Here is a 21177-nt window from a genome sequence, read left to right on the forward strand (position 1 = left end):
AATGCAGATGTTGTTTCTTGTCCATGTGGGCAATGTCAACAAAGCCCACAAACCCTGCTGATTAAATAGGCACCTAGAAAGGCTAAAAGAGCAAACGTGGTAACTTGGACAGGATAAATATCTTCGAACCAACTATTCTGCTAACCTAGCAGTAAATCATTTATAATCCAGAGTTAAATGGCATAAGGGACATTTTTCAAAAGTAAATACCGTCTGTATAATGGAAAACGCAGGTACAACTATTGGGAAAAAGCTGTCTCTCTTCTCTCACCAGAATTTCGCCCACTCCATTGACCAACTGCAGGGACAAACAATTAAAATCTCTATATCTGAAATGACTACCGTCAGACATAAGCATACCTATGACTATTCAGTAAAATTCAATAAAAACCTCTGTAATAGAGAGGTTCGTCGGTTGAGGAGCTCGGGTCTTATGGGTGAGGAAATAAAGGTGGGGATAAGGAGAGTAAAGAAGAAACTAAAAAACTGGTTGAAAGAATATCGCTCATCCCTGTTTCAAGCGCAATGCTAAAAGCTCTTTAAGAGGGTTAGAGTAGACATTTCCAGCTCCTAATAAATAAGATGGAGACAACACAACTCCGTATCCAAACCACTCCTATGTTGGAGGAAGCATGGGCAGGCCACTTCGGAAGCCTGTATGTCTCCACCAAGAATGCGGACAGTTGGCTTTTCCAATAACAGGTACCATGGAATTTCGAGTTCTCTGTACTCGACATAGAGCTCCAAATACGAAGGGCTAGCTCGTCAAGAGCAGCTGGCCTGAATTATCTCTCAAATGAAGAAAACTCACAACTATGGGCGAAGGCACTGTCAATATTGTTTCAAGATATTAGACGAACCGGATGTATTCCTTCCTCGTGGCATTTTGCATATGTCATTCCGATTTATAAGCAGGGGGATAGGAAAATTCCCCACAACCATCGACCAATTGCCATACTCGACGCAGAGTCACATTTTTTTCGGTAGGCTCATTCTGAAAAAACTAGAAGAGTGGTCTTTCCGCAACTCTATGCTATCCTCACAACAATTTGGATTTAGGAAGTGTGTTGGAACAGAAGCAGGAGGCCCATTACTTACAGTATTACAGGAAAAGCCCTGATCTACATGGCGGCAATGGATATTTCCATGGCCTTCGACTTAGTTGATAAGGCCAGGCTATGGACTAAATTTAACAAATTGGGGATCTCGGGAGGTATTCTATCCATCCTAATTCACGTACATGAAGATTCCAATACATAGGTACAATTAAACACGGAAGGTTTGCTATCCTATCCCATCCCATTAGAATAGCTGACGTCCTATGACAAGGTTGCATCTTCACCCCAGCTCTTTTTAATCATTGGGACTCATGAGTCCAGCGGTAGCCGTGCCGGTAAAAACGGCATGGCTGCCGGCGGAGTCATTTTTTTCCGGCGCTCGGTAATGGGGACTTACCGGGGCATTATGGCCCCGGTGGTCCCGGTAATTTCTCAATGGCGGGCGCGGGAAAATGTTACTCTTCATTCCCATTCGAGTCCCATTGGACTCAATGGGAATGGGGAGGACTGATGCACCGGAACCATTCAGGAATGGTGCCGGTGCACCCGTCAGGGTCTGCGAGTGGGTGCCTTTCCACCTACTCGCAGAACTTGTAGTTTGCCAGTCTGGAACCAACAGGACCAGCAAGCACACCGGCACCGTTGTTTCCGGACCAGCAACCTTGTAATGAGGCCCATTATGTTTCCAATGCTGGGAATTGTTTGGACAATGCCTCCTTTGTACCTCCTAAAATCGAAGGGATTAAGGTAGCGCAATGCTAATACGCTGATTATTTTTTGCTCATCAATCAAACCCTTAAAGGTCTGCAGCGTTTGATTATGGCTTTCTGTGGCTATTTTGACAGTTTGCACATCATTTAAAAAAAAAAAAAACTGTTGTAGAGAAGGAGCCAAGTACCCCCACCTCAACCGCCCCGCCCATATTACCTGTATGTTGAAAACCAGAGTATGTGACATACACAGAACAGTTGCAACGACAAAGGCCAAAGGGAATCATCGGGGTAAGGTTCACATTGAGGAAACCATACCTGCACACAAGGAAATATGAAAGTTGTTTAAATGAGATTCCTGAAGAAGCAGAGCAAATAAACAGCAAAGAAGAGTGGTAACGTCACAACCATCACCAGTATATGTCACACAGAGCTGAGCTGACCTACATAGAAAAGATGCAGAGACAAGAGAATGAAGATATTCTATGAGGCATCAAGAAAGTACCAAGGATAAGTGACATCTCGGGATCGAGATGAAGAAGCTTATGCTACAGAAACAGATGAAGACATTAAGTCATTTTACACGTGTACAGATGCAAATGAAATGCAAGCAGACAAAGTAATCGTGAGGCTAGCTTTATAGTGAATAGATTGCGGCAAGCTCCAATCTATATATATATGTATACATATGGACAAGTAAAGGATGGATGTTTCCACTATGCATTATAGTAGTGCTGGACAGTAGTAAGAAGGCCTTATTTCTAGTACGTCGTAGTTAAAAAACAATTGAATTACAAAGTGAATCTCAGCAGACAGGGTTGGATGAGCTAAGAAGCCAAACTGGAGTAAACTGACATTGGATACAAATCGTTGAAAGAACAGAACTCTTGTTCAGAAGGCATGAACAAAACAAGAAATACATTAGAGGTTCATTAAAAAATTGTATTTTAAATGCACTAGAAGCTTGATTTCATGGTCTCTAGTCACGTGGAAGAATGAAATTGGACGAGCGAGAAGGTCACACCTACGCATGAGGGCAGAGCGTGCCTTCATCCTTGAATTTCTCAGAGCTAAGAACACTCAAGGTCGAGCTTCAAAGCCTAATTGACAGTAGACCACTGAGGTGATGATGGATTGATATGCTAATTGGTGGGAAGCAATGGTTAAGGCGAGCTCACCAGCACCTGGATGGCCAGCCTGCATGCTGCTAGACGTAGGTGGAAAGTACTGACAGAGGTTAAAGTGCCAACCAATTGTAGAGGACTGCATAATTTAGGGTCCTATAGTTATGTAACCAATGGGACATTGTGTATTTAGTGACATTCATAGTGGTCATTTTTAGGGTAGGGCTTAGTTGCCCCACCAGATGTTAAGAAGCCTATTACTGGGTGGGGGGCGCTGTTGCAGACACGGCGAGATGGCTGCTCCTGTGTGAGCTCCTGCGACGTTCCAGGCTGGGACATCTGAAACTCTGCTAAATCATGCCAGTTCTGCTCGTAAACTGGTGGACACACTCATCTAGAACTCCTGAACATAGTGAGCAAGTATGGTTCATGACTGCAGCTTATTACAGAAGTTACACTGTGTTACACACACGCGCATGAGAAGCGAGTGACAGCTGCCCTTTCCCACTGGTGTGCAGGAGGAGGAGCCCGGCTGCAGGGGGACCTGACAACGAGGCGTGCTGAACGCAGAGGCCTGGGCCTCAACACGTGGGACGGTCGTGGGCACCCCGGTCCACGTAGAGCAGCTGCTGATCCAACACAATCGCCCACTGCGAGGAGACGCGGACCGCGGCTGCTTGGAGCTCGGGCGAACAAGGCAACGGTAAGGAGGGCGAGCAGCGAGTCTTATCGGCCCTGGGCTCCGAGTCCTCCCGTGCAGCGTGGTGGACTACTACTCGCCCTCCCCCTCCTTCTGCCTACCAAGTGCTGACAGTAAGCTCAAGCATATCAGCCTGTAACACGGAAGGTGCCCGTAAGTGTGGTCATTGGAGTGGCTTTACCCCAACAATTAACCAAGAGCTGTGACAGGCATAATACAAGCGCCATAAATACTATCAAGAGTACAATCTGGCACCCCTACTGTTCAGCAGCCGCGAGAAGTGAACACTGCTGCACCCCAGAAAACACATAATAAAAGTGAGTTGGGCACCACATGCCTTCACTGCACCTCAATACAACGGTCACAGATTAACTGCGACCCACCCAATTCAGCAACAGCTGCTCCTCGGCATTAGCATTACAGAACCCCAACACACACCAGCAATGGCCACCTCCAATGTATCATAAATTCGCAGGAGGATGCCTATGGCTATAGAGAAGAGGCCCTCCAAACATAAGTCAGCGACTCTCTAACCGGACGTAACAGAAGGACCGGCCTGTGCACTGAAGTGCATGGGACAGCTTCCCCAGATCCAATTCAGTAACGGTAAGAGCTAAGCAACCAAATCTACATTATTGGGGCAAGGAAACCTGGAGCAGCCTGCCCCCAATGACTTTTAGTTACACCTTTAGGGGAGATCACAGACAAGGGGGAACCGGATACCACCAAAGCGCAATTAATCACAACCTTGTGCAATTGGGCCCAGACACACCCACGCTATAACCAAGGTAGACAGCGGACAATATGCATCGCCGTGGGAGGTGAATCTGCGTGTGACAATCATAGCCTACACAATAGTGGTCACAACGCGCCCTATATGACAAACGACTACAATGCAACAGAGGGTGAATATGGCTGGCAAGAAGGAGAATACAATCTAAGTGCAGTTTGGGGAACATTAGCGACAGAAGCACCCCGTAAGGAACGGGCAAGGATGACACCTTGACGCCAACACTACATCATCTAATAAGATTCAGGATACAAGATAGTCAATGAGACCACGGCACTGCGCAACAGACCACAACAAAGAGGGACAGACACAATAACAGGACCAGTGCTACTAAAGGATGATGCCCAACGGCCCAGGTCCGAAGAAAGGTAAAGGTGCTATAGACAAATTCACAACAGTGCCAAAGAGGGTGACTGAGACCACCAGGTCTACAAAACCAACACCGCAAATACATCCTGCCACACCAATATCCACCATGGACCCGCAGGCAGTCTTTGCGGCTATGCAACAAGGGTTCTCCTCTCTCAATGAGAAATTGGATGGGATAACAGCTAGCATAGCTTCTATCAAGACACAACTGGACAAGACCACAAGTCTCAAAAAAAGAATGGCAGTGCCTTCACAATCTCAAGGAAGACACTTCCCTTATCATTTAACAGGCCGATAAAGGTGGGGCGTAGTGGTAAGTGACACTGAATATTACGATACCGAAGTCATGAGACAGCTGGATAATTCTGACTTTTACCTTAGACTAAGAGGCGATCCTACCGACAGCATTATGAGGGACATTTTAGCTGTCACTACACAGGCACCTGGTGTCAACATATTAAGCAACAAGGATTTCCAATACCTTACAATCAAAGGTACCAGGACTCCGCTTTTCTACATCCTCACTAAAGTGCATAAAAATAGCTATAATCCTCCCGGTAGGCCAATTGTTTACCTGTGTGGATCGATACTGGAACCTCTGGGAAAGTATTTAGACTTTTTCCTTAAACCCTTAACAGCCACTACTGCCACTTATTTGGCAGATACAACTGATGCGATTCTACATCTTGAGGGATTGCCATTTTACCCTGCAACCCACTTATTCATCAAATTAGATGTAGAGTCCCTTTACTTCAACATTCCACAGCTGGAGTCTCTACTAATAATGACGTTTTTCCTGGACTCCAGAAGTGATCCCCAAATGGTCCCCAGCGAGTTTTTGATCGAACTATTGGAAATAGCCTTGACCAAAAACTATTTCCAGTTCAAAGAATCATTTTTTCTGCAAACAAAGGGCACCGCCATTGGCGCAGCATTCGCCCCTAACTATGTCATTCTCTAAATGTGGGCGTTTGAAAACGCTTTCATTTTGAAGAATTCTAATCCTTTCTACCAGGCCATAACATTTTACAAAAGGTATATATATGACATTATTATCATCATCTGGGACAAAACTAAAGGCGACCATGTCCAGTTTTTGACATGGACTAATACCCTTAATGAACATCTTAAGTCTGTAGATAATAACTCAATACCTTTCTTGGATCTTCTGGTTAAGGCAAAAAATTGACTTATATCGCTGGATCTTTACCGTAAAACCACGGATAGGAATACCATACTCCATTTTGATAGTTTTCACCCCCATTCATTATGGACTAGTATTCCATATGGCCAGTTTTTGAGGGCAAGGCGGAACTGCACTGATAAACAAGATTTCTCTTTACAAGCAGATATAATAGAAGATCGTCTGGAGGCCAGGAGTTACCCGACTCATGTACTGAGACAGTCACGAAAAAGAGCACGCCACCAACACCGGGATATTTTGTAATCTAAAAACTCCCGTAAAAATATACCTAATACACGGTTGGTGTGCGCTATGACATTTAGTACTACCATCCGGCCATCAAAAGGTCTATAAGTAAACAGTGGCCCTTGTTAGAGCTATTTGATTCCAACTTGGATCCTCCCATGTATGCCCTTAAAAAGGCAATAATCTCAAAAATTGGCTATCCAAAGCGAACAGAGCCCAAGTGAAACAAAAACTGAAGACTATTTCAGAAATGTGGGGTATGAATAAAATTTGTGGCTATTTTCCATGCAGCTACTGCTGCCAATGTGCATCTACTCTGACAGGCAAGACGGTGACGATTAACAATAAATTGTGGCACCCAAAATACCATACGACCTGTAATTATAAGAATGTTATCTATTCTGTATCCTGCCCCTGCAATAAGACATATGTAGACAAGACATCTAGGCCGGTGAAACTTAGAATTACAGAACATAAGTCTAAGATAAGAACTAAAAGCGCTACATCACCCTTAGTACCCCACTTTCTTGAGAACAACCATAGTTGTGATGAACTTACTTGGTGTGTTCTAGAAGTAGTCAAAGGTGTGGGTATGTATGCCACGACCAACAGACTTTCCACACGTGAACAATGGTGGATCTACAACACCCAGAGTTTTTCAGCAGGGCTCAATCTCCAAGAAGAGTGGATCCTGGGCTCTTGATTTATCATAAGCCCGTATGCATATTTTTATACAGGGTATGGACCCTTGTCCTATGGACGGCCATCTATAACTAGTCATCTGCCCATCCTTTTTTTTTGTGGGAGGTGAACATTAAACAATTGTTGATGGCTATAGAATCAGTATAGACAGTCATGGCCAGCATGCCTCACGTGCAATGTCGCCATGGATTACACAGGGCTGTTATTTCGAACCTGCAAGACTTTATAGTGACAACTATCTTATTGGTATCGCGTTATGGGCCATTATGATTTTGGTACGTACTTCTTTTGTACAATCCATCTGTGGATCATGTTAGCTAGATTAGGCGGAGCTGCTCTGCATAAATGCTGGCGCAAGTGTGCTCTTGCGGCTGCTGGGGCTATAAATCAATTATCATTTGTTTCCAGATCTCCACAGGCAATTGAGGTCAGGTAGATCGATTGACCGGCTTGAGGGGCTCTTCTTGTTATTTCTCTAATGGGCTGAGTTACTGGAGTTTAGTTAAGCGACTTCCAGCACAGTATGCGATATAGCTACTAGTCCTATTTCTATCTCTCCTGTCGGGCAGATCTCGATTGGAACGTCCGAGATCTACTTTTCTACCGTGTTTAACGGTCTAGTGCATCAGCAGCACTATACGTGAGGTGTCACATCGCATTAGGCTCCGCTTGCACTTGGCTGCATAAAAACGCCTGCCTGTGACTAGGCAAGACATTGCTGAAAACTCGATAAGCGGTTCAAGGAGGAGACGGCCCCCACCGTTACCACTGTAAGCGATAAGAAAATACAGAGTCTAGACAGGCTTTATATGTCAGGACTAACTACGAGATAGTTTAAGTATCAGTCTATACCAGAGATTGGAGTTAGGGGAAGCTGTGCAATAGCTTCTACTGTTCATATTAACTGCCTGCTTCGATACTGAGGGAACATGTGAACCTATCCCCAGAAAAACAGATTTTTGGTGCAAAAAAAACGCACAAATCTACAACATATCTATCTTTAGAGACAAACACAAATGAACTAAATGCACAATATATCTGTTGCATTAGAAGTAGGTGCCGTTCTCCTTAATTACCCAACAGTGGCGGCTGCTATGATAGGGCGGCCGGGCGCCGCCCCCCCAGAAAAAAAGAGAGAAGCTAAGAGATTCAATCAGAGAACTTCTCTGATTGAATCTCTTTTAGCCTAAGATGCTGCTGCATATCCTTTGCCAACAGTGCGGGGGCGCTGTGGCAAGGAAACAATAGTCACTAGTGTACTATGGCCGGCCCGGCAGCGGGGCGCGTCCCAATTTAGTATAATTTATTTTATAGTAGAGTGCGTGGAGCTCGTAACTCCACGCACTCTACGTAGCCCCTTTTATTAGAAGCCTGGCGGGGCGCTTCAGGGCTGGCCCCGCCAGTATTAAAATGTGCGCAAACAGCGCACTTATATTCCCTCCCCTGCCATAGATACAGTAATGTCATTGGCTGGCAAACAGCCAATGACATTACTGTATCTATGTGTATGACTGGCGGCGCAGGGTGTGTGCGTGCGCCTGCGCCGCCTTCACACCCGTCTTTCTTTCAGCCGGAGTCAACAACACACACGAGTCGACGAGTGCTGCAGCTGCACCAGGCCACCAGCCCAGCGGCGCCACGGTAAGTACCCCAGCATTGTGCGTTGTTTAACTTTCTTCTTGGGCCCGGGGACTCGGGAGTGTTGTTACACTTACTCCCCTCCCCGGGCCCAAACTATGTGGTCCACCACGCGGCCCAGGCCCAGTCAACACTGAACGACGTGTAGGCCAGGGGGCCTACACGTCGTTCAGTGTTGCTGCCGAGCCTGCTGTCAACTTGGGGCGAGCCGCCTTGGTGGTAGCGGGCTGCCCGCTACCACAAAGGCGGGAGCCGCCTGGGCCTGCTTTGTTTAGCCCCGGTCCGTGCTGTGGCCCAAGGGCCTTGCCTTGGGCCACGCCGGACCGGTACGCAAGGCCCAGGGCACTGGCAGGCGTGCGCTGGCGCTGCTAGGCCCATACTGGGCAGCGCTAGCGCACGCCTGCCTGCCAGTGCCCTGGCCTGGGCCTTGAGTACCGTCCGGCGTGGCCCAAGGCAAGACCCTTGGGCCACGGCACGGACCGGGATGTTCATCCTTGCATGAGGATGATGGCTGGAACTAGTAAGCTAGGAAAGTTTTGCGAAATGTCGCAAAGTTGTGTTTTGGAAAATGTTGGTACTGGCGGCAAACGTCTGTCTTGTCTGTGCTCTGAAGGGCTCGTCGTTATTGCTGTGGATTGGCTGCACGGCTCGTTACCGACAAACGTGTAATATAGTGGGGTTGTTTTTCTGAGCAGATGAATTATTCTAAGTACTAGCTTGGTTCTATACAGAATGTTATGGGTGGCACTGTTCTCACAGCTTCATCCATAAGCGGCTTGCTGCAGCAGTTGCCAGATAGTGTGCCATGATTTGGGGTTGGAGTTCCTTGAGACACCCCTGCACGGGCACAGAGGGGTGCCAATTTGCATGGTAACATAACCTTTCCCTCCCCTGTGAAAAGAAATGCCTCTACCAATTAATTAGCAGCATCGACTCATTCCCAGGCGCTCAAGCTGGGAATGTTCACAGACTCTCCTTCTGCGGCAGCATTGTAAGAGGAGTAACATTCTCCTCAAATGTGTGCCGATGCCGAATTCCTGTAGCAGCACAGGCTGGTCAGAGAGTGCTTGGAATATGTCCGTCTGCTCACTGGGAAGTACTGGTGAAACGCAGCCGCGGCCCGCGAGTCCCGACCCTCCCGCATCATGCTAATTGTGCCGTTTTATATTTTCGGCATTTTTTGTCGAAAAATGCCGAAAATATAAAACGGCACAATTAGCATGATGCGGGAGTGGTCGGCCGCGGCTTAGCATCACCATGGTCTCTGAATTAGCATCATTTTCACCGTCAGAGGAATCAAATGAAGGGGAAAGACGAGCTATCTGCAGGGGAGGAGGTGTGACTGGGCTGCCTGAGGTTTCAAAAATGAGATAATTTTCCCCTGAACAGGCGAGCGGAGACCTTTCTTCTCCTTAATACTATTAGCAATAACCTCGGTCACATGTTTTATTTGCAATTTCTTTTTTTTTTCTTAATTAAATTGCTGGTTGCCATAGCACATTTGCTAGCCATTCGGTCAGAACTGCATAATTGATATTTCGTACTTATGGATGGCATTTTGAATGACTTTCAGCAAAAACAAGTAATAGGCATTTACTTGCTGTAGATCGAAAAGGAAAAAGTTCCAGCATCAGGAACAGCTTCCCAATTTAGATTATTTATAAATGAAGGTGCTCCACCCCTACCACCACCGGCCCCAGCAGACCACAGTAAACCACTTTACTGCCACTTGCCGTGCTAGAATGATGCTAAGTAGTGGTAGTCTGCAGTTCAGTTTAGAAAGGGCTCGCCTCTAACAATAGAAACAATGAAAATCCCTTGTGCCTGGGATGCCGTTATCTCCCCACACTAAACAACTTTACTGAAAGGGATTATAAAGATACAAGCAGTTTTAGCAGCACGGGCCACGTGGTATGGTCTCTATCCAATCTTTCTTCAGTTTGTAAATCAACCAACCACTTTAAGCCAGAAGAATGAAAATATAATAGTGGAGGGGCAGCAGGAACGTACAAAGGTATTCTTACTAGGCTGATCGCAGGGAGCCATTCCATAAATTAGTCTAGGGCCCCATTTGCATCTGAGATATAAGAACACAATACCATCTTTATCCATGTGAGCACCTCCCAAATTAACTTCAGGTATACCATTTGCAGCATCCTTTGTCGGTTCAAATAACTCACCACATGCTTTCGCCCCAAAGGCAATTCAATGTCCATGCTTAGAAACCTCTGGTATTCAGCACTTTATAAATAACCAATTACAATTACGCAGTCTGAAAAACAATATCGCATTATGTTATTAGTGGGGATTTATAGCGAACTTACTGGTCTATTTCGCCCACTCAATGCGCTGGATTCGGGGATCGAACCCATATTGCATTGTTGAATCACTTTTTACACCTGGGAAGACTTGTTTGCTAGGTATCTCTTTGTCTGCTGTTTGGAGCAAGAATGTGGAACACTGGATGGGCCTTTCCATTTATTGGGCAGCTTTAACTTGTAGTCCAATTGGCTGATATGTTTGATTATAACAAAAGGAAATAGGAACCGAGGAGACAACTTTTGGGAGGTTTTATCTATCGATCTATCTTTATGCATACACCATAGTACCAGCTATTCCCAATACAAGCTGCTGTAAAATACACCATCACACTTGCACACGTAAGAATAGTGTACCACCATTAATATGTAAAACCGAATGCTTTTTTCATATTTCGGTGGGTTTTTTGGACAGTAAATTGCACATTTTGTAGGCCATTTTTCCAAACATTTCGCAGGGGGAGAGCCCCCCTGCACCCCCCTTGGGGGAGTGGGCTCACGCGCTGCACGCGCTCGCTACTATATTCGCCCGGGGAAATTTACGCCCCACCAGCTTTCAAACTCACCAGCCGCCACTGTTACCCAATTAAAGTATTTACCTAGCCTTGCGGTTGTTACTATTCAGAATTCGCAAGGCGAGCCCCGTCACTGCACTATATGCTCTTAAACTCAAAATTAGCTCAGCCTGGCCGGTCCTTTGACTTGTCCTTTGATACACAGGTCCGTTAATTTAACGCTGTGTGACAGTTCCCATCGGATCCAAAACCCGGTGGGATACAACTTTCTACTAAGAGGAAGCATCCATTCTATGGGGGTCATTACGACCCTGGCGCTAAGGGGATAACGGCGCCGTAAAAGGCTGCGGTGCCGTTAACCCCTTAGAGCCTTAGTACGAGGTCCCTTTGCGGGGGACCCGCAAAGGGACCTTGATGGCAATTACGGTCCCGAAATTTGAGGTACTGTAATTGCCGCCTTACCCATTCCCATTGAGCCCTATGGGGCAAAATTGGGAATGGTGAAGGGCCATGGAGAAAGGGAGAATTACCGCCCCGCCAACCTTGGAATGAGGTGGTAATTCCCCCTTTCTCCATGGCGGACTCCGGCATGGACCATGGTGCTAGTAGCACCATGGTTTAGCTCTGGAGTCCTAATGAGGGCCTATGTGGCCAATAGCGAGCCATCTAAGGGAGGGTGATTTTGAGTGCTCATTTTTGGTAAATTTTGGAACACTGGTGCAAATAAAATGTACAAATTTATAACATGTTTACCTTTAGAGACTAACGCAAATGAACTCAATGCACAAATACATCTTTTGCATTAGAAGTAGGCACTGTTTTTTTTAATTACTTAAAGTATTTATTCAGCCTCGCGGTTGCCATTATGCTGAATTCGCAAGGCGAGCACCGTTATTGCAATATATGCTCTGAAGCTCACAATGAGCGTAGTTTGACTTGTCTTTCGACTTGTCCTTTGATACACAGGTCCGTCAATCCAACGCGGAGTGACTGTTCCTATCGGACCCTATACCCGGCAGGACACAATTTTCTAACTAAGAGGAAGCATCCTCCCTATGTGGCCGACATCGAGCCATTTACGGGAGGGTGACTTTGAGCACCCATTTTTGGTGAGTTTTGGAATACTCCTACTCTATGGCCATTTGGGCCACAGGCACACGCCAACCGAGTGTAATCGGTCAGTTCACTTAACTATTGCCAATTAGGGGACGTGGTTCCCATTTGAATAAATGTCCTTGTTTTTTGTCTCCACAGACCAACCACATTGTGGTCTGCTCAGTGTCAGGCTTTTGTATAATATGGAAGCAATTGTATAATGTTCCCTTCAGCCTTCCCGGTTGAGAATATGGTAATAATTATGTTTATTCTCCCTTTTTACACTAATGCTTCAGGATACTATCGTCACTGAAGCAAGCTTGACTGTGTAGTATTTCTCAATTGGACCCAATCTTAATGCGGCTATTTGTTTTTTTCTATTTCTTTCTCCCTTTTTTTTCTCTTATAGGGTTGACCAATTTTGCTTACCCTACATTGATTGTAATGCTTTGATTGTATGTTTAATTCATGTGGTGAACATACAAGGGATAGCACTGTCCTGATGAAGACGGAAATCAACTGGAGCTCAGTTAGAAGAACTTTTCCCGTCAAAACTACTATTGCTATGTAACGAATACTGCTACGATTACTTTTTACATTATAATACTATTAATGGCGGTCCCTAGGCTAGCATAGTTGACATAAAGCAATCACCTGCCACTGTATTATGCTCATCTGTCTTAGTTGTACTTATGTCAGATTAACCTGAATGGTTTATCTGTATAATCGGTATTATTCTGACGTCTAGCATCCCCACTCTTCAATTTAGGTCCCTTTTGGACATTCATATTAAAATGAAATTAGCTGACCACAAACTCACTTGTGAACACCGGTCCCCTTAGCTCACGTGATTCATCTCATCTGAGTTTGGAGCCCCGTCTTCCCAACTGTCTTTGTGGACTGTTGACTCTACTGTTGACTCCTCAAGGTCCTTATTATATTGCGAATTTACACAATAACAAAAATTAATCTTCTCAGACTTTGTTTGAATTTAGATTCTCTACAGTACACTAGACGTTTTTGAAATTTGCATTATGAGCTATCACAGAGTTAATACAGTGATTTGTATGTACAGTATTTTATTGAGTAAGACCCAATATGCACTAAGGGTAATAAAGAGTTAATATGTGTTTTATCAATTTGATTAGAAAATAAAAATGTATATTTTTTCAAATGCTTCATGAGATTTGGGTCTAATTGAGTCTCTCCTCCTTGTTTATCTTGGAGGTTAGTCCAGCTACAATATGTTAATCTAATTATTTTTTTTGTTTTTCCGACAGACAGTAAACCCTTACCGCCCTATTCCGATGTCCCTTAGCAGGACCCGCAAAGGACGTGTGGTTTGACCACACGTCCTTTGCGGGTCCCGCTAAGGGACCAGGGCGCTAATAATGGGCCCGCTATTTGTGGGCCCGTAATTAACGCCTTCCCCATTCCCATTGAGCCCTATGGGGGCTCAAGTGGGAATGGGAAATGGTTTACTGGATGGGGACTTACCGGGTCCTCCAAGGTCGGAATGACCCGGTAAGTCCCCATTCAGCCAGACCAGCCAGATTCAGCCAGACCGGACCATGGCTGCCTCCAAACTCGGATTGACCCCCAGAGACTTGGTATTGAAAGCGGCAAGAGAGAAACAAGAACTGAGATGGGAGGCCAACACTATCCGAATATTCCCTATACGCTGGCAGTGTAGCAAGAACGACGCTTATTCACCGGGGTCAAGGAGCTACTGCGTGAATGACACATTCCCTATGCAATGTTACACCCAGCCAGGTTAAGGCTACAATACCAAAATAAGACCCATTTCTTTACATTCCCCGAAGAGGCGACAAGATTCGTTGAGGCCAATATTCCACTACCAACTCACCCGCCAACGAATGAGAACGATGCCTGAAATGTCACACGCTCACGATTATTCAGCAAGATGAGAGAACACTGGGAAGGGTGCAGAGATACCCCTACATAGGTGTTCAAATAGTATCAACAGTTCAGAGTTGAATTATCGATAAAAGTAATGTGTACTCCCAATTATTCAATATGGGTTCAAGCAACGAGTAAGCAGAACTGGCCGGAAAGGAAATACAAATGAAGTGTTCTGGCCTGGAATGTCGCAGCAGACCCCCCCTACCCCCCTCCTGTTGCAGGTGCACATCAAAGTTATGGGAGGGAAAGGGGATGGGCAGAGGGACATAATTAAAGTTTAGCAACTATGAGGGATGGGGAGGGAGTTGGGAAAGGTTTACTGGGGAACCAAATGGGAGAAAAGGGAGTTACAGAAAAAGCACACAGGTACCGTGAATGGTTACAGATATACTCATAGCAAGACAAAAACATACTACACATCACCAAATGAAGTTACAAGATGATGGCTAAGACGAATAAAGAGAATATCACAATGTTAAGTTGGAATGTCCGAGGGCTGGGATCCCAGATAAAGAGAAGCAAAATTATGGCATGCATCACTAGGCTAGGCCCTAAGATAGTATTCCTACAGGAAACACACACATCACCAAGCCGAAAAGCTCGCCCCCAACTGGGGACCACATCATTACTACACATCGTACTCAAGCCGCGCCAGGGGAGTAGTAACTCTGATACATAAATCCATTCCCTTTGCATGCCTCAATACAGAGTGTGACCCGGAGGGCCGGTATGCCCTGGTGCGTGGCACCCTCCAAGACAGAGGTAATGGGCCTCATTACAACCCTGGCGTAAAGGGGTTAACAGCGCCGTAAAAGGCTGCGGCGCCGTTAAACCCTTAACGCCAGATTCACACTTTAACGCCTGCTTTTTGCAGGCGTTAAAATCCAACCCGCTAAGGGACCTTGGTGCTAATTACGGCACCGTAATTTACGGTGCCGTAATTAGCGCCTTCCCCATTCCCATTGAGCCCTATGGGCCAAAAATGGGAATGGGGAAGGGGCCATGGTGAATGGGGATTTACCGCCCCGCCAACCTTGGAATGGGGCGGTAAATCCGCCATCCACCATGGCGGAATCCGACATGGACCATGGTGCTAACAGCACCATGGTCCAACGCCAGGGTTGTAATGAGGCCCAATATTTCTAAATATATACGGGCCAGATATAGGCGACCCTGGTTTTTACTCCACATTGCTAGGGAAACTAGCAAAATTCCCCACAGCTCACCTGTTGTGTGGCAGCGACATTAACACTATTCTCGACACACATCTAGACCGCACATCAGATCAACCGAGGGCACTGACCAAATCGGCCCAAATGATACTAACCCACATGGCGGATCTTGGCCTCAGGGATGTATGGCGTGCTCTAAATGGCACCAAACGGGCGTACACGTTCTACTCCTCGATGCACGATATGCACTCCAGAACAGACGTGTGGCTACTACCCCAGGAGGTATTTGGCTGGATTACCAACACTCATATTTATCCTAGGACATACTCAGACCACTCACCCATCCAGATATCATTGCTAATCCCGGAGATAAAAATCAACAGACCCCCCTGGAGGTTCAAATCTGCGGCACTACAAGACCAGGTCTACAAGACATCGCTAGCCCAACATATTCAAGAATACTTTGAAATTAATGAAGGTTCAGTGACCAGCCAAGCGGTACTATGGCAGGCGTTGAAGGTGTGCATCAGAGGCACCGCATTGTGAAATGAATTCAGGGTCCTGAAAGACATCCGCAGAGATCTAGCGCGATGGGAAAAAGACATTGCCAATAAACAGAATCAGTATGCACAAGCACCGTCTACGCAACTGGGGCTAGACATTAAGACCAAGGTGGACGAATTCAGGGAAGCTGCTGATCGTGAGATCCGCCCACAGCAGCTCGGCGATATGGGGAGCGTGAACGCACGGGTAGATTGCTGGCCAGGATGGTATGAGGGGAACGTGGACCAATGAGCATTCCATGTATAACATGGAACGATGGAACTGTGACCACGGACCGACAAGAGTTCGAGGGGGCATTCTATGACTTCTATAAACACCTATACTCTACACAGAGCACCGCCACTGATTCTGAAATAGATCAATACTTAGCCCAAATACCAACAACACTTCTATCTGACGCCACTAGGGAGGCTTTAGAAACCCCGATCACTGAAGCAGAGATATCTGAAGCCATTAAGGCATTGCATAATGGGAAAGCGCCAGGCACCGATGGCCTCGGTGCAGAATTCTACAAAGAGTTCTCTCAACTCCTCGTTCCCAAACTACATGCCGTCTGGATAGAAGCCCTAGAAAAAGGGGTGCTACCCACAACCACTAGAGAAGCGGTTATTACTCTGCTGTTTAAGCCAGGGAAACCCCCCGAAGATTGTGGCTCTTAAAGGCCACTATCATTAATAAACACTGATGCTAAGATTTTTGCAAAGATCCTGGCCACATGACAAACGCCATTAATGCCCTATATGGTCCATGAGGATCAAGCGGGATTCATAACGGGCAGATCCACAGCAACAAATATTAGGCACTGCCACAAGATTCTAACGGCGATACCCGAAGAACTACAAGGGGTGGCAGTCTCATTAGATATGCAAAAGGCCTTCGACACGGTATACTGGCCGTTTCTGCTCAGGGTCCTACAGAACTACGGGTTTGGTCCTAACTTTATTAAATGGATCAAGTTGCTATATACACACCCCTATGCTAGGATAAGTATTAACAGCACATTATCAGAGGTATTGGAGCTACTCGAGAGCACCGGTCAGGGTTGTCCGCTGTCCCCCCTTTTATGTGCATTGGTGATAGAACCCCTGGTGGATATACTCAGTGCTCGATATGGCAAATATGGAGTGCTTTTGGAGGTTAAGCTAGAGATTATCATATTGTATGCTGACGATATTTTGCTATATTTGAAAAACCCTGGGCACACCCTGGGTAAGGTCCTAACAGTGGTCAAAACGTTTGGCGAGTACTCCGGCCTGAAGCTGAACGCTGCCAAATCAGAAATGTTCCCACTTACAGAGGCAACTGTCAAAACATCCGAACTCCATGCCCTTCTTTGGAGTCCGGTAGATCTAAAATACCTGGGGGTGAACGTGGCCAGGACAGCACAGCTATCCCGTGCACTGACTTACGATGCCCTCGCTGACGCCTTATGTGTCAAGATGGCATGTTGGAGCGCCCTGCCAATATCAATGCTAGGGAGAATCGCCCTTATAAAAATGATAATTCTTCCTAAACTCTATTTATTTGGCACCGTGCCGGTATGGCCAGGCAGGGCATTATTTGCAAAAATAAGGAGCGCCTGCACCGCATTAATATGGGGCGGACATTCTAGGTTGAAATGGAGGGTTCTCACCGACCAATACCCACAGGGAGGCTTAACGGCAACAGACTTTGAAATCTATTATCTGACAGCTCAAGCACACTATGCAGCACAATGGGCGACAGATTTCTTTGACCCCAAGGGAGCAATGAATGAAGCCCCAATATCGAAATTGACCACACTGCTCCATTGCCTGGCAACGTCACGCCCCAAACGCTACAATACTATTAACCCTACACAGGTCACAACCGCAGCCTGGGCTAAAATAGCTGACATACATGGAACAGACACACTATCATCCGAGCATGCCAATCTGGGGCGCTCATTATATACCTCTTACTCTGGACCAAGAGGTACCGACACAATGGGGCGCTAGAGGCATTATTTTTTACTTTATTTTTTTATAACTTAGTTTTGAAATGAAAAACAAACTTTTTGTCATAACTCATAAAGCTTGCATCGTTCAGCGTGCGCTTCTTAGCTAACGCCACAACAGACGTCATACAATTGTCAGCTAAGGAGTTATATTTTTGGATGATCTGACATAATTTTGTCCATAAAATGTATAACTCCACAAGTCAACTGCTGATTCGCACCGGAAATCAGGTAGCTCCACCATTCCTCCATGTTATCATTTTGGGGCGCGTGTTTCCCAATGTGTAGCATGCATAAGGCTGAAATTGCTGTGCAGCCAGTCACCAAATGTATCACAGACTCAACAGCGTGGTTGCAAAAGCGGCATAGATTATCTGTAGTTTTACCATCTCGCTTCAGAGTCAGTATCTCTTTGGTTTTGTAAAGGTTCAATCGCAATCTGATGAATTGATCCCGGTGGTAACGTGAAGGAAATTTGATTAGGTATTTTGGAAGAACACCAATTTCATGTAAAGACCGTCCAAAGTCACAGGTTGTCTTCATTTTCATACGTTTTTCCTCATTAATGATCGAATTCCATCGGCGAATCCGCTTTTTTGCAATTTGTGGCATACTTAACACTTGTTCCATGGATATCTCTGCTCCCTTTAGTATCTTTAATCATTTATTTTCCCAAATTCCTAACAGGTCATTTACGATGTGTGTTGGTTTCACTTTTAGAATCTCATAGGGTTTCACTGTTGGGTCGAGTTGCATCTTGCGCAAAGTTGTTATAGATTTCCACAAGACTGTACTGTATAGTGCATCTATACTTAACACATGACGAATGGCAATCACTGATACGCTTTGGGGGAGTTTCAACACCTTACGCCAGAATATTGCTTCTAGTTGATCCCAAAGTTGTGCGTTTATATTCCATCCAGCTTCGCTGCCAAAAGTTATTGCCGGGACTACTTTCTGCAGATAGAATGTTAGTACCGAGCACAGTGTAAATTTGCCGAACTTGGCGTGCAACTTGGCTCCTTGTACGGCAAACCTCTGTATTCTTGACAGCAGATGATCTTGGATCGAAGTTGAAATTTTCTACCCAAGGATATTATCCTTGATTTTTGTACATTTATTTCCAGCGCGTTTTCCGTCAGATATCGTTGTAAGGCTGAGAGAAGTCTTTGTAGTCCTATTTGTGTTTGATCTAGGAGCACGATATTGTCGGCATAGATTACCCAGCTGATTTGCTCCCCGTTGACTTTTGGGGAGAAGGTCCTTGGTTGCATTAAGGCCTTTGGTAAATCTGAGAGGAACAGTTTAAACAGGAGTGCCGCTAAAGGACATCACTGTTTAACTCCCCTTTCAGTCTGTATTTCTTCTGTTAAGTCTCCTTGTTTGTTTAGCCTTACTCTGATCGATGTGTTTGAATATAATGCCATTATTGGCTGTATTAAGTTGTCGGGACATCCCCAGGCTCTTAATTTACTCCATGAAGTCTGTCTATTAATGCAGTCGAAAGCTTGTTTTAAGTCAATAAACGCAAGAAATAGTTGCTTGTTGTTCTTCAGAGCTTCTAATTTAGCTATATTGAGTAACATCAGATTTAGCTCGACTCCTACTCCTTTATTAAAGCCTGTTTGCCGCTTGTCGGTCACTTCTGCATCTTCTGCCCATTTTGCCAACTTTGCTTGCAAGAATGTTGCGAACACTTTAACCATGGTGTCGAGAATGGTGATCGGGCGATAGTTTGCAGGATCTCCTCGATCGCCCTTCTTGAACACCGGCACGATCACCGCTTGTCTCCATGTATCTGCAAGTGTTTTGGTTCTTGCAATCTGGTCAAACAAGATCTTAATGAAGGAAGCCCATTGTGATTTGTTTTGTTTGAGTGTTACATTTGAAATGCCATCAGGACCCGGGGGGCTTTTGAATTTTTTAGTTTTTGAATGGCCTTTTGTATGTTTTCATGTGTTTCTGTCACAGACCAACTCGATGTTTTCTGAGGGTGAGGTGACGTTTCTGAGGGTGTTTGAGTCATGAAGACAGTCGAGAAATGTTTAACCCAATCTGCTGCGTTTACTCCGTTTGACATGGCAAAAGTTTGCTTTAACTGGCCGGTATTTATTATTTCCCGTATGTGACAGCTATCCTTTAGCAAAATTAGCCATAACATTTTTTCGGCTTGATCTTGGTCTCGTATTGTGTTAAAGGATTTAAGCCAATTCCGGTAACGTCAGCGTCATTTTTTTTTATCAAGTCTGCATGATCTTTGGTTTTTGATTTCCTTATGAGTCTGAGGTCTTTTGCCAGTTCTTTCTTTGCTTCACCTACTGTAGTACTGTAGAGATGTTTTGGCAGCAGTAGCTCTGTTTTGTTACCGTTGATTCTAGTTTTAAATTGTTGCAGCAATGGTTCATAATTTACTCCGATTCCATTTTCTTTACAACACTCTAAAGTGGATGTCAAGTTTATTATTTGGGTTACTTTTATTCGAAGTCTATTGTTTCCATTATTGATGGCAAGAGTTGGAATGTATCTAACATGACTGTCTTCTCTGGGCCACCGCCAAAATAGCAGTAGTGGGTCCTGGTCACTTTTCAGCATTTTTTCTGTTGTTAGTTTGACGATTTTACTTAGCAAATTTCTCGAGGCCGAAATGTAATCGAGTCTCTTAGCACTGGTGCCTCTGTGCCATGTTTTTGCAGCTGCGATGTCACCTTTGATACATCCGTTTAACATTTCACACTGTCTCAAGGCCATCTCATCTGACCAATGTTGGCCACGATTTATCAAAGTTTCTGACTGGTTGTGTTCTATTGCAGTGATCAGTTGATTAGCTTCATTGAAACATGAGAAATTTAGATCACCAAAAATTAAGATAAATGGATGGTTTTGTTCTAAAGTAGTGACTTGTATAAATAAAATTGAATTTCAAGAACTTAACACTTTCCAGCTGTTGTTGTGTTTAACCATGGTGATTAATCCTGAGTATGGGCACCCAAATAAATTTTTTCCTGCTGCATTTTGGTATATTGAATAACCGTCACAGGTTGGGATTGTGCGCATCCATGTCTCTTGAAGACAAATTATGAAAGGATTGTCATTTA

The sequence above is a fragment of the Ambystoma mexicanum genome, chromosome 3q (assembly GCF_040938575.1).
Source record: "Ambystoma mexicanum isolate Mex_15411 chromosome 3q, UKY_AmexF1_1, whole genome shotgun sequence".
NCBI lineage: Eukaryota > Metazoa > Chordata > Amphibia > Caudata > Ambystomatidae > Ambystoma > Ambystoma mexicanum.